An 11,247-nucleotide genomic window follows, 5' to 3' on the forward strand; every position below is an offset into this window, starting at 1 on the left:
CTGTATAACGAACTTAGAGCTACAGAATAAGTGCATTCCTGGACTAATTCTAGAATCGACACATTTTCCTCGTTCCCAACTTATCACTGAAGAGATTGTTTATCAACTAAAAAAAAATACAGAAAAAAAAAACAAACACAGAAAAGGTAATTGTGATTTAACAGTGTCTTTTGTGTTAACTTTATTTTCCTCCCTCAGGAAAGCTCCATAGCTAAAACTTAAACTCTTCACCTGCACAGGAAATATTTAAGCTTTGAAGTGATTCTTCGGTACATGGTGCCTGTCAGGTTTCTTTTTGCACTGTGGTTACTGTGCTGTGCATAACACCACAGTATTTTCAATGCTCCAGTGATCAAAAAAAGAAGTACAATACAGACACAATGTAAGTATTGTTGTTTCCATAAGTACTTATGAGCTTCTGAAAATTCCAAGGGAAGTGGGAATTTCCCTTAAGGGAAGTGTAGTTCTCTGGTACTTCCATAAGCTCCTCAGAGAAGGTGGTTGTGTCAGGACTAATGGCTCAGGTCATCTTTATCCAAGCCTACACCAGAGAAGAGCAGAATCCAGTTGACAGCTCATCAGGATTCTGATTCATGCTGCCTGAGAAAACAGATACTACAGGATTTCAGTGTAGAAGGCATTTTTAAATGATTCAGTTAAGCTTGAACAAATTAATATGCAGCCACTTACTTTCCATTCCTAATCAGCTAAACTAAGTCAGGAAGCATAGACTGAATGTGAACAGACAACTTTTTGGATTTCCTCAGTGCAGTCAATTTAAAGTATCATCTTTCATCACTGTGTCTGACATAGGAAAATTAAAGAGAAACAAGCTAAGGTGTGAATTTATGGAGGTCTGGCTACTTTGCCTTTGTCCCTTTTCAGCAAACACTTGTAATAAGTGTAATGTAGCCTACTTTCAAAGTGGACAAATTAGTGAACTCTGAAGTCATTCCCTAGTCCATTTGGCAGTGGTTACCTTTGTGTAGCTAATCCATTGAAACTTGCTCACATCCCATGTGCAAGATTCATTCGTATTCTTTTGTGGGTAGTACAAAGTGGGCAGAAATGTCAGAAAGCTTGATGTGGAGTATCTCCTCTAAAACTGGTGCTTGTACAGATAAAGTGTGTAGATTAATAGGGTGTTATGTGATTCAAGTATCTAAAAGAGACTGTCCTAATATCCCATGTGAAATTTATCTCACTCTTTTCTTCTTTAGGAAACAAATCAGATTTTAACAGATGCTTTCACAAAAGTAAAGTAATTGGAATTTGACCTAGAGTTATAATGTGTGGAGGCCTTGGGTGTTTCTATTTGCAAATCAGCAATGTGGTTTTGTTCTTATGTATCTAGAAATGCAAAATCAGAACACACCGGTGAAGCCATTCTTTCTTTGCCCCAGCACCAAGAAAAATAACTGTGCTGCACCCTCTGCAATTAATGACATTTGTGAAGGATGCCCCCTCCTCCTTTCCTCCCAGTCTACTTCTAGCCAAAACTAACTGGGTAATAACAATTGCTCCTCTTAGCTGGCCCAAATGCAGACTCTCCACCTACCTTCTTATAACTCAGCTGACTCATACACAGTCAGGACCAGACAGTATGCTCTGTAAAATGGCAGCAAATGGGAACCTAAATGACAACAAAGAATACTGCCTAACAAACCCATTTTGAACTCAATAAATGAAAATGTGTGAGCTAATTGAAAATCTAAGAGAACACCTTCCCCCACCCCTGGCAATTTAAAGTACATATGGAATAGCGAACAAACAGTGTATATGTCCGGTCATATATTTCTTCTGACACTCATGTCTGTAGTTCACTCCTGGCTCATATTCAGGCAAATACAGTAATATGATTAGTTCTAAGAACAAATATCAGGGACTCATATTTGAGTTGCTCTTTAAAAGGCACTGAAACAAAAGCATAAAGTGTTAAACCACATCTAAAGTATTGATCTAGGCTCTGCTACTGTTTGGGCAGACTTCCTCATTATATACTAAGGTACAAAATGTTTCACTAATGAAGTACATGTAATTGTTTTCCAGCCTGAAATGGATGATCTGAGTGTAGGTGAGGGAAGAATTTGTCTTGTTGTGCTTTCTCCTTTCAATGGTTGTTTGCTCTTTAGGTTTTGTGTTTTAGGGTTCTTCCAGGAATTGTCTCTATTTATTCTGTGGGGGCATACAGAACTAAGAGATAAAATAAGTTCCATAAAATGGGCTGGCAAGGATCCTGCTGCCTAAATGTCTGCGCTGGAAGGGAGAGGGAGTGTTTGTTGTCCAAGCAGACAATTGCGGCTCCCCCTGTGCAGCCAGATACCTAGCTGCTCCTCAGTAAAAAGCCAACAAAACAGATGGCTGGTGGCTATTTTGGGGTGAGAGCAGAGGAGAGGGAGAGGTTATATCTCCTTGCAGGAGCAATCTGTTACTTCCACTTTCTTCACTGCAGCAGCCAGGGTTAAACCCTCAGCTCTTGAGTTTTGTCTGCACACGTGAATTACTTTATCCTCTTTTTTTGGGTGCCAAGATCCAATCTACATGCTGAGAAGCCCTAGGACAGCCCAGTGTCAGCAATGCTGGTTTTCTAAGAATTCTGCACACATATACTTACTGCTCAGATGATATCTTTGTTGTTTTTCCAATCTCATCTGCCTCCTATATTTTAAGCACAAAGCAATACAAGGATTAATGCAAGTGGAATGTGCGTACTGGAACATGGCCTGTTTGTTACAGGAAACTATTGTCACGCGTTACTGACAATCTGACATAGGCTTGATTGCCTGAATTGCAACATAAACAGGGAAACTTACCTTTGAGGAAATATAAACCATTTATCAGTGGCTAATCTCCAGGTTCTTTTCTTAACGTCAGTGAAAAACAATAATTCAGTGACAGAAATAAGTTGTTTTTTTGTCATAAGTACTCTACCCATCAGCAATACCAGGTGGATTTTCTTCAGGAAATATTTTGCAATGGCAGAGGAATAGCACATAAAAAAAAAAAGACATAGTGGTATGAGTGAATTTCATGGGGTTGATTTCAGCTGGTACTGGAATTGGTTTAGAAACTGAAAACAGACACTTTGGTTTCTCCCTGTCTCCCTTTTGGAAGTTTCTAGATCATGTTCAATCCATTCTTGGGCTGTGAAAGAAAGAGAAAGCTCAAGCATGCCCTAGCTTCCTACTGCCTTGTTGGCTTAAAACCTAGTCAGGATCAGGCCCAGCCTCTGCCATTCAGATCAAAATACCATTTTTAACATAAGAAGTTTATTGGTGGGACAGAAATTACTTCATTGAATTGCCTTGTGAAGTTTCTTTTAAGGGACACCAGAATTACTGATAATTCAGTCAGTATTCAGTTTCAGTAAAACCATGGGAGTTTCTTGCTGCCATAGGCATGACACAGAAGATAGACTGAGCCCCTGGGAGTGAGGATGGGAGTGATCAAGGGCAGGAAAGCTGGACAAGATGCTACATTTTATTTTGCTTGAGGCTTATGAAAGTGCTGTTGCACTGCTGCCTGTGGGCTTGGCACCCCCTCTTTTTCAGCTGGCTTAACGAAATAGTCCACCTGCTCTTCTGGAATCATACATATGTATTGTTAGGAAGAGAGGGAGCATAGACAGCACTGAAAATCCCACAAGGGACCACAGACCACACTCCAAAGCACTTGGCTGGTGCACTGCAGCCTGTAGGGCAGCACCTTTTGCTGAGGTTGCTGACAAGAGTTGTTGAGGCCAGGGTTGGAGGAGGCAGCAGCTGACACCAGGAGTGGCATTCAGTCTGTGCAGAGGAAGGAGTGTGTGGGAACAGCAGAGATGGCAACTGATACAGCAAATGAAGGGGGAAGGATTTCAGACATGAACACTGATGACTTGGATTTGAGTTTGAAAGATTTTTCCTTGTGAAAGTAAATTCCTGCTGCTCCTTACTCTAAATATACTCACTTTCACAATGATAATGACTGTTACCCAACTATTTCTGAAGCATTTCACCAGTACTGGTCAGAAGCAACCTGCATATTTTCTGAAGATAACTTGATCTTGTTTGCATAGAGGAAGTGATTAGCACTTTTGCTGAGCATATTGCAGTCCTCAGAGAAGCAACAAAATTCTAACATCTGAGAAACTAACCTGAATGTTTCCAATCATCAGCGTTTGCAGCAGTATCAATCAAACAGCATGCTTCAGAAATCAGGAAAACATGTGTATCCAAGCAACATTTTCCTGATTCTGTTTCAGTTCAGATTTTTCTCTGATTCAACTCCAGAATAATCACCTTATGACAATTGTTAGAAAGGTTGGAAGAGTTAAACCAGGGAGAATATGGACCTTTAGTTTGTGCTATCTGTACTTTTTGTATTCTAAAGCCAGGGGTGACACTTGATATTGTACTTAGTCAAAGCCTTTCAAGCAGTGCTCTCTGTATCAGATTAATGATGTTCTGAATTAGGCAGCAAATCAACCAAATCAATACACATACAATAGTTCAGGTGGCTGTTTTCAAAAGAATGAAGGACTTGCTGTGACAACAACACCGGAAAGACAGAAATATGTGGGCAGATGGCAGCAGGGCCCCGTTTAGACAAGTGAGCAGCCTGAACTATTGTCATCTCACCTGGCATGTGACCTGAGAGAATTTGGCTCTCTGTTCTTTCCTCTTTTGCATGGCCCTTTGTTCATTGTCTTTCAGCAGTGACTGATGTTTGAAATACATATGCCATTGCTGCTTACAGAGCTGTAGCATCAGGGGAAAGCAACCTGAGCTTTAGAGACACTTCAAAAGCAAAAGGACATAATGCCTATCTTGGGACAGCCATTTAGGCAGGTCTTTTTATGAGTTCTGGGCCTGGGAACATGGTAGTTGCCTAATTTTGAGCAGCCATTACCTTACCTTTAATTTTGAGGGATGACTCATCTCAGGTGGGACCTTTGCACTTCCCTCAAGGAAGCTGGCCATCTCCATACCTAAGGACAAACTGATGTGTGAAATACTTTTCAGAAAATCCTGATGCTAGGAGGAAATACCTTCCCATTTTTATATAAATGGTTTGGTCAGAACAGGGGGAAGGATTCTGTTGGTAACCTGTTTGCCTCTGGAAGGTCAGACTACAAGGCTTCTGGAAAAATTCCAGTGAGATTGTTGTTACAAATGCTAATTTGTCTTTTCTGTTCTTTTTCTTATTTTTTTCCTATTAGTTTATCTAGTTTTATCATGCAGGAAGATCAAAAGACATTCAAGTACCATGAAAGTAAGCTAGGAAAACAAGCAAGTGCAGAGAACCTGGCAAAAGATACCTAGGTAAGTGAGCTCGGGGAGGCTCAGCTGGCTTTTGGCTGAGTCTGAGGTTCCAGGGTTAAACTGAGTGAGATACTTGTGCTGGCCACTTAGGAAAGGCAGATGCACAACAAGTGAAAGTTTATTTCTGTGCTTCTTGTCCTTCTGTAACTGAAAGACATCTAATAGCAGTAATGCTACTGCCTTCGATCCCTACAGGAAGAGATGATTCTGTAAGGCAGAGCATGCATGAAGAAAGGTGTTAGCTTCCTATTCTGTAGTACTTTCCCTGATTTGTTGCACAGCATGACAAATAGATCATGGTTCTATGATCTATTTGTCACTTCCATGATGTTTATATGTTCTGTAATACACGCTAGTAGTAGAATCGAGCCCAAGTGCCAAAACAGTTAATTAATTCCACTTTCCTGAGTTGCCCATAAGGTTTAAGTTATGTATGGCAATTACCTCCTCTAAACTGTTAAGTGTGCAGAAAGTAGTTATTTCCTGCTCCCTTTGTACCTGCACCATGGCAGAGGCAGTGAACCTTGCTGTGCATTTGCTCACAGGGTGACACAGAAGTGCTGCTCACCTTCCTGCTGCTGTGAGAGCTGTGACAAGCTGTGCTGCCAGCCCGGTGGTGCTGGGCTCTGTGTATGCACACAGCAGCCAGCAACTCACTGCCTGAGGAGTTGAGGCAGAAAAGGGTAAGGCACTGGTGTATCATCATTATGACTGTTATACAGAGGAGGAGAAAAGACGGAGATGAAGTGTCTGAGGTCACCCTGAAGAGCTGGAGTCACTGTAAGGAACTGGATGCCCCATTTAACTTACATTTCCATCCCACCGTGCTCTGTGTTAAATAACACACATTTTGAAGATTTATTTTGCAGTTTAATTTCCTCATGCTGCTAGAACAATGCCAGTCTCTGGCCATACTTGCTCCATGTAACTTCAAGGGCTCTGACAACCTGAGCAAGCAAGGAAAACCACAATCAAAGGTCAAAACATGCTGCTCCCTACTCGGACTTCCAGCTTTTTTCTTTCTGCTGAAGGTGGCTGGTTGCTTTTTAAATATCATTATCTGATTAGCCTTCATTGGACATGTTGTATAGTAATGAACCTAAACTTAAGCCTAATAGTCTGAAGCTGCTGTGTGACTCCGTAAGGTGATATAGTACCTCCTGATCTGCTTGCTGTGCTGTACTGTCCTGAAGCTGGTGGGCTTAATTGGTTCTGTTGTTTTATGCCAGTGAATTATCAAATGTCCTGAAGTGAGTCCCATGGCTCTGACAGAGCTCCTGAAGCCACATGTGCAGACTTCACTGCATAGGGCCCATGTACTTGGGTCTGCTTTAGGCTGCTTGGTTTGCTTCAGTGGTTCCTTCCCGGGCTTCCTGGCACACTTTGAGATACGTCTGTCAGTTTACAGGATAAAGGTGATGTATCTGACCCGTATTTAATAGCCAGACCACCATCCATCCCAGCAATCCATAAGTGAGTAGGCAAAACCAGAGGACAGTGTACAAGCAGGGGATGATTTTCCACTCCTTCCCAAAGAGGTGGGCAGGGAGGAGGGGGCATTCTCCAGACTACAACTTTCACAGCTGGTCTGAGGAGTCACAGCAAAGTGGGGTGGTAGGAATAGAGCTCAAAACTTCTAAAATTGGGGTTCATGGCTAGGGATATTGCTATAAAAATGCCCACTCTTAGCCTACTAGGAAAATAAAATAGTTAATAGTGAAAAATTAGGGTGTTTTTACAATTGCATTTAAAGCCCTAGGGGAGCCTGTAATGGGCTAAATAGACTATTTAGAGAAAAGCCCACATGTTTTCCTCTTTTTTTTGTGTGTGTGTTTTAATTTACTGTATGTAGCTGCCATTATCCATAAACCAAAACTTATGACTCTGTTACAACAGGAGAAGAGAACACTTTATTGTCTGCTGTTGGCAGATCACCCAAAGTCCCCTCCCAACTTAACAAGCATTAAGCTTCAATAAGACACAAGACACTTCAGAAAAAAACATCGCCACAAGGCTAATGATGACAACAGCTGCCAGCAAACTTTCCATTGCAAGCAAGTAAAGACTTGAAACAAATTTTAGCTCAAGTTTTGTTTTAGTAGCATCAGTGACATGTCTGTACCGGCAAAGGCTCAAATTGCATTCCTTAACACTAGGACTGTAGACCTATCTCCTGGAGTCATTACATTGCAACAGCCTGGTAGTCATGAGTAGAATTGTGAAGTCTATAATGAATCTGACCTTTTTCTTCTTTTAAGAGGTATATATGCCCTAAAAGGCCAGTGAGGCAAGTCACTGGAGTCTCATACAAATGAGAATTTCTTCATGTCAAGGAAAGTTAAGGTGACTTTTATGTTTAGAGGAGGTCATGAGAAAGAGGTTGTGAGTCTCAGCAAAGCTGGAGAGTCAAGAACTTTGTAATTCTGTTTACTTTTCTGATGTTAATTTTCTTCTCAGCAAGTAACTTAAAGTCCTGTCTTCATCAGTGACCCTACCTATGTGAATATGAGCTCTGTGCAGTATGAGTAGGTGAGGTCTGGCCTCCCTTCATTTTTGCAGTCTATAGATCTGTGCCAATTTTACTCATATACCTCTCCCAACTGGGTGGATAATAAAGTTGCTCTATATGAAGTTGCTCTATAAAGAAAACCTGGAAGAAAAATAGATTAAAACAATCCCAAACACTTGGTAACAGTAAAATGTCTGAACAACATAACTGCATCATGGTACAATACAGACAGTGAGTACTGCTTCGTAGGAAGAGGAGTTTGCACTGTCTGTTGTTCATGCACTCTGCCTTCTCAGAACAAGTGTTGCCATTTTGCTCAGCATCTTCAGGAGCTGCAAGGAAATAATGAACAGGAGCAGGCTGGAAAGCCCTTCTGACATCCTGACTGATGTTCCTGTCTTGTGCAAAGAATGATCATAGAATGGGGACTGTCTTGCAGAGGTGGAATTAGCCATTGGATAGAAATGGAATTTACTTAAATCTACTCCCTGATTGTGCCACAATCAGGAATATTTTCATGTCAGTTGTCTAACTGAAGGGCAGTTTTGCTGTGTGTAACCTAAGACAGAGACGGAGATTGCATTTGTTCTAAGAAGACTCAGGAAATTCTGGGACAGATAGGCTGCATCTCCTTTACTTGCTGGAGCACAGTCCAGAAAGTTGCCTGAAATGACATGTACTTTCTCATCTGTGTGACTACAGTTCTGTCTCTAAAGTACAATTCAGCAGCCTACATACCCTATACTGTCTTGCTGCAGACAACAGCCTTTTAAGAAGGCTCCTAGGCTGACTTGTCTGCATTGTACTGACCATGTAATTTTGCTGCATGGAGATAAGAGCAGATAATTTGACATGAGTTAACATAGCCTATGGGTTGGCACATACTTGAATCTCGGGTAAGGAATAGTGTGGCTCCAAATTTCTGCTTGTTTGAAGCTCCTGCATTTTGGATATTAGTACTCAAATATTTAGATGTGAAATGAATTTGAGCTTAAGCATGTGGTGAGACCCAAGCTTGAAATGCAGTCAGGAAGTAACCATGGTGGTGTCCATACCTACGCAGACTACAGTGCAAAGTCCCGTTGTGGAAGCTGCATAGAGGCATCATGATGTGAAGCTTCATCTTTTGCTTCTTTATGGTGTCACCAGTAAAATACTGGGCTAATACAGCTTGGCTGATATAGCCTATATTGAATTTGTACAACATGAGGTTAGAAAAACAGCTTTAAGAAAACTTAACCCAAGAATATTTGTTAAGTCACTAAGTGATCATAAACACCAAGCCCCATGTTACTATTTTTATCATTTTTCATACCATAACTGTACTATTCCGTTTGCATCTGGCCAGTATGCAGAACAATATTTAAGCAATTACCAGGTCTACCAAGTTAAAGCTCTTTCTTACCCTACAAAAATAGAGACCTTCTAAGGGTTTGCTACAAAGATGTTTTATATATATGGTCCTTTCATCAGCATACAAAGAATAGGACAGCAAAAGGAGTGTGTTGTTAAGGGGCTTATACTGACTAAAGTGAAAAAAAAAAAGAAAAGCTAACTATAAAAAGTAAAGAATACTATACTTGAGAATTTCTGCTGAATATTTTGTATAGGAAACCTGATATTAAAGCTGTGAAAAATCCCCATCTGTGTTTTAGGGATGTAGTTGTGGTTACTTATATACAAAACATTTTCCAGTCTTGATTATTTAGGATATATTTCTTATATTAATTTCTTTTAGAATAGAACAAGACCAAATTCCTCCCACATTTGGCCTAAATGAAACTGACTTGGCTTGATTTATCTTTTATTTATTTTCTATGGGACATGTTGTGGTATTAATTTAGGCAGGACACTCCTCATTGTTTTCCCTGGCTAGTCCTGCTTAAAACATGGATCCACATTACACTATCCTAATGATGAATTTGGAGCGAGTAATCAGATCTGGAAGAAGAGACAACCTGATTTTGGAAACCTGTTACTTTTTATGCATCTTTGACTTTAAAAAAAGATCAAAGAGACAAAGTTCAGTTTGAATTGTGCCACACAAAAGCAGCACTTTCATATTCTCTGAGAAAGGAGACTAATTTGGGGAAAAAAAAAAAGGAAAAAAAGAAGGGGAAAAAACCCTGAATTCTATCCTCCCACGAGGACATTTAATTTAATAAAGCATCCTCCTCAGGATTGCTCCACTGTTGCTTAGGCGCCTCAGGGGGAGGATTCTTCCTCATGAGGGGGAGGACCTTGGCCAGGCATAAGGGAGATGCTAAGGCTGGGTGTTAGGGAGTGGATTTGTCCCTGAGGGCAACCTTCCCCTTTCCAAACAGCTGTATGGATTTCTAATGCAAATTTTGTCTTCATTATGTGGATGAGAGGATTCATTTTAGGTAGGTCAACTGTTTTGCACTCCTTTCTGAATTCCCCTGGCTGGTCTATTTGGTCTGGCAGTTTGCGGAATTGCCCACCTTATGACTTAGTGGATACCTGCCACTCCCCTTCATCCTTTCCCCCAGGCACTGGGATGTAGGATGGTAACAGTGTAATTGAATTGTTGGCGAGTTGTACAAGGGTAATCTGAGTTTTGGCTTTGGTGTGCCACTGTTGGTAATGCCAGCAAGAACAAGTTAGCTCTTCTACCTTTCAGGGTGGACTCCTCCTTGTCACACCACTTTGGCAAGTTCTTGTTTCAGCATCAGTTTACAAAGTAGAAGCAAAAGACAAAGTGTACTGTATGATCCTAAACAAGTGAAAGAGAGCTTTCTCTGTCAGCCTCAACATGAGCAAGACTGAAATGAAGCCCCCTTCCCCAGTTTTTACAGTAGTGCAAAAGTCTTTCAAAATGTGAAATGATGCTTGCTTAGTGTATACCTGTTGCACACTGCTTCCAGCCTGGCAATGGATGCTGTGCTGGAAATGGCAAAGCAGAATCTAGAGTACACAACTAATGCACACTTCTATCTAGGAGGAACATTCTGTGGACATGAAATAAGATGTTACTTGTTACTAAAATATTTTAGGCCAAAGAAGCTAACAAAAGTGTCAGGAATCAGTAGGTTTTCAACAAACTTGCACGGGAGAAAACCCTTGCTAGGTCATCAGCGTTCTTGTGCAGCATCTTGAAGGATGATTAGCTACTTTCCTGGCGTTGGGGAAAGGACCAAATCCTTTGTTGTTTCTATTTTTTCCTCTTTCTTTTTCTATTTTTTGGGTGGGTGGAGTAAGGTTGGAAGACTATATGGATATGTGATTGCGTGCCTTTGATATTCTTTGTGCTCTTGCCTCCCATGGCAGTCTTTCAGGTTTGTCCTGCCTGTTTGATTGAGTTTTCAGGGGGAAGCATGAAGGAGGAGAAGCCAAAGAGCTATGGAAAAAAGGGCACTGAAATGCTCTTACATCCAGCAGCAGGATTGCATTTGGCAACACATGCATGCCTGTAAG

General features: G+C 41.0%; 1 long non-coding RNA gene across 1 annotated transcript; it reads right to left on the reverse strand.

The window, feature by feature from the left end:
- Positions 1–7,194: 7,194 nt before the first annotated feature.
- On the reverse strand, positions 7,195–8,980 carry LOC115947224 (uncharacterized). The gene is made up of 2 exons (XR_004081165.2): positions 8,868–8,980; positions 7,195–8,144 (listed from the first exon to the last, which is right to left on the reverse strand). It is a non-coding gene; the product is annotated as an uncharacterized lncRNA (long non-coding RNA).
- Between the last annotated feature and the right edge of the window lie 2,267 nt (positions 8,981–11,247).

The sequence above is a fragment of the Melopsittacus undulatus genome, chromosome 1 (assembly GCF_012275295.1).
Source record: "Melopsittacus undulatus isolate bMelUnd1 chromosome 1, bMelUnd1.mat.Z, whole genome shotgun sequence".
NCBI classification, from domain to species: domain Eukaryota; kingdom Metazoa; phylum Chordata; class Aves; order Psittaciformes; family Psittaculidae; genus Melopsittacus; species Melopsittacus undulatus.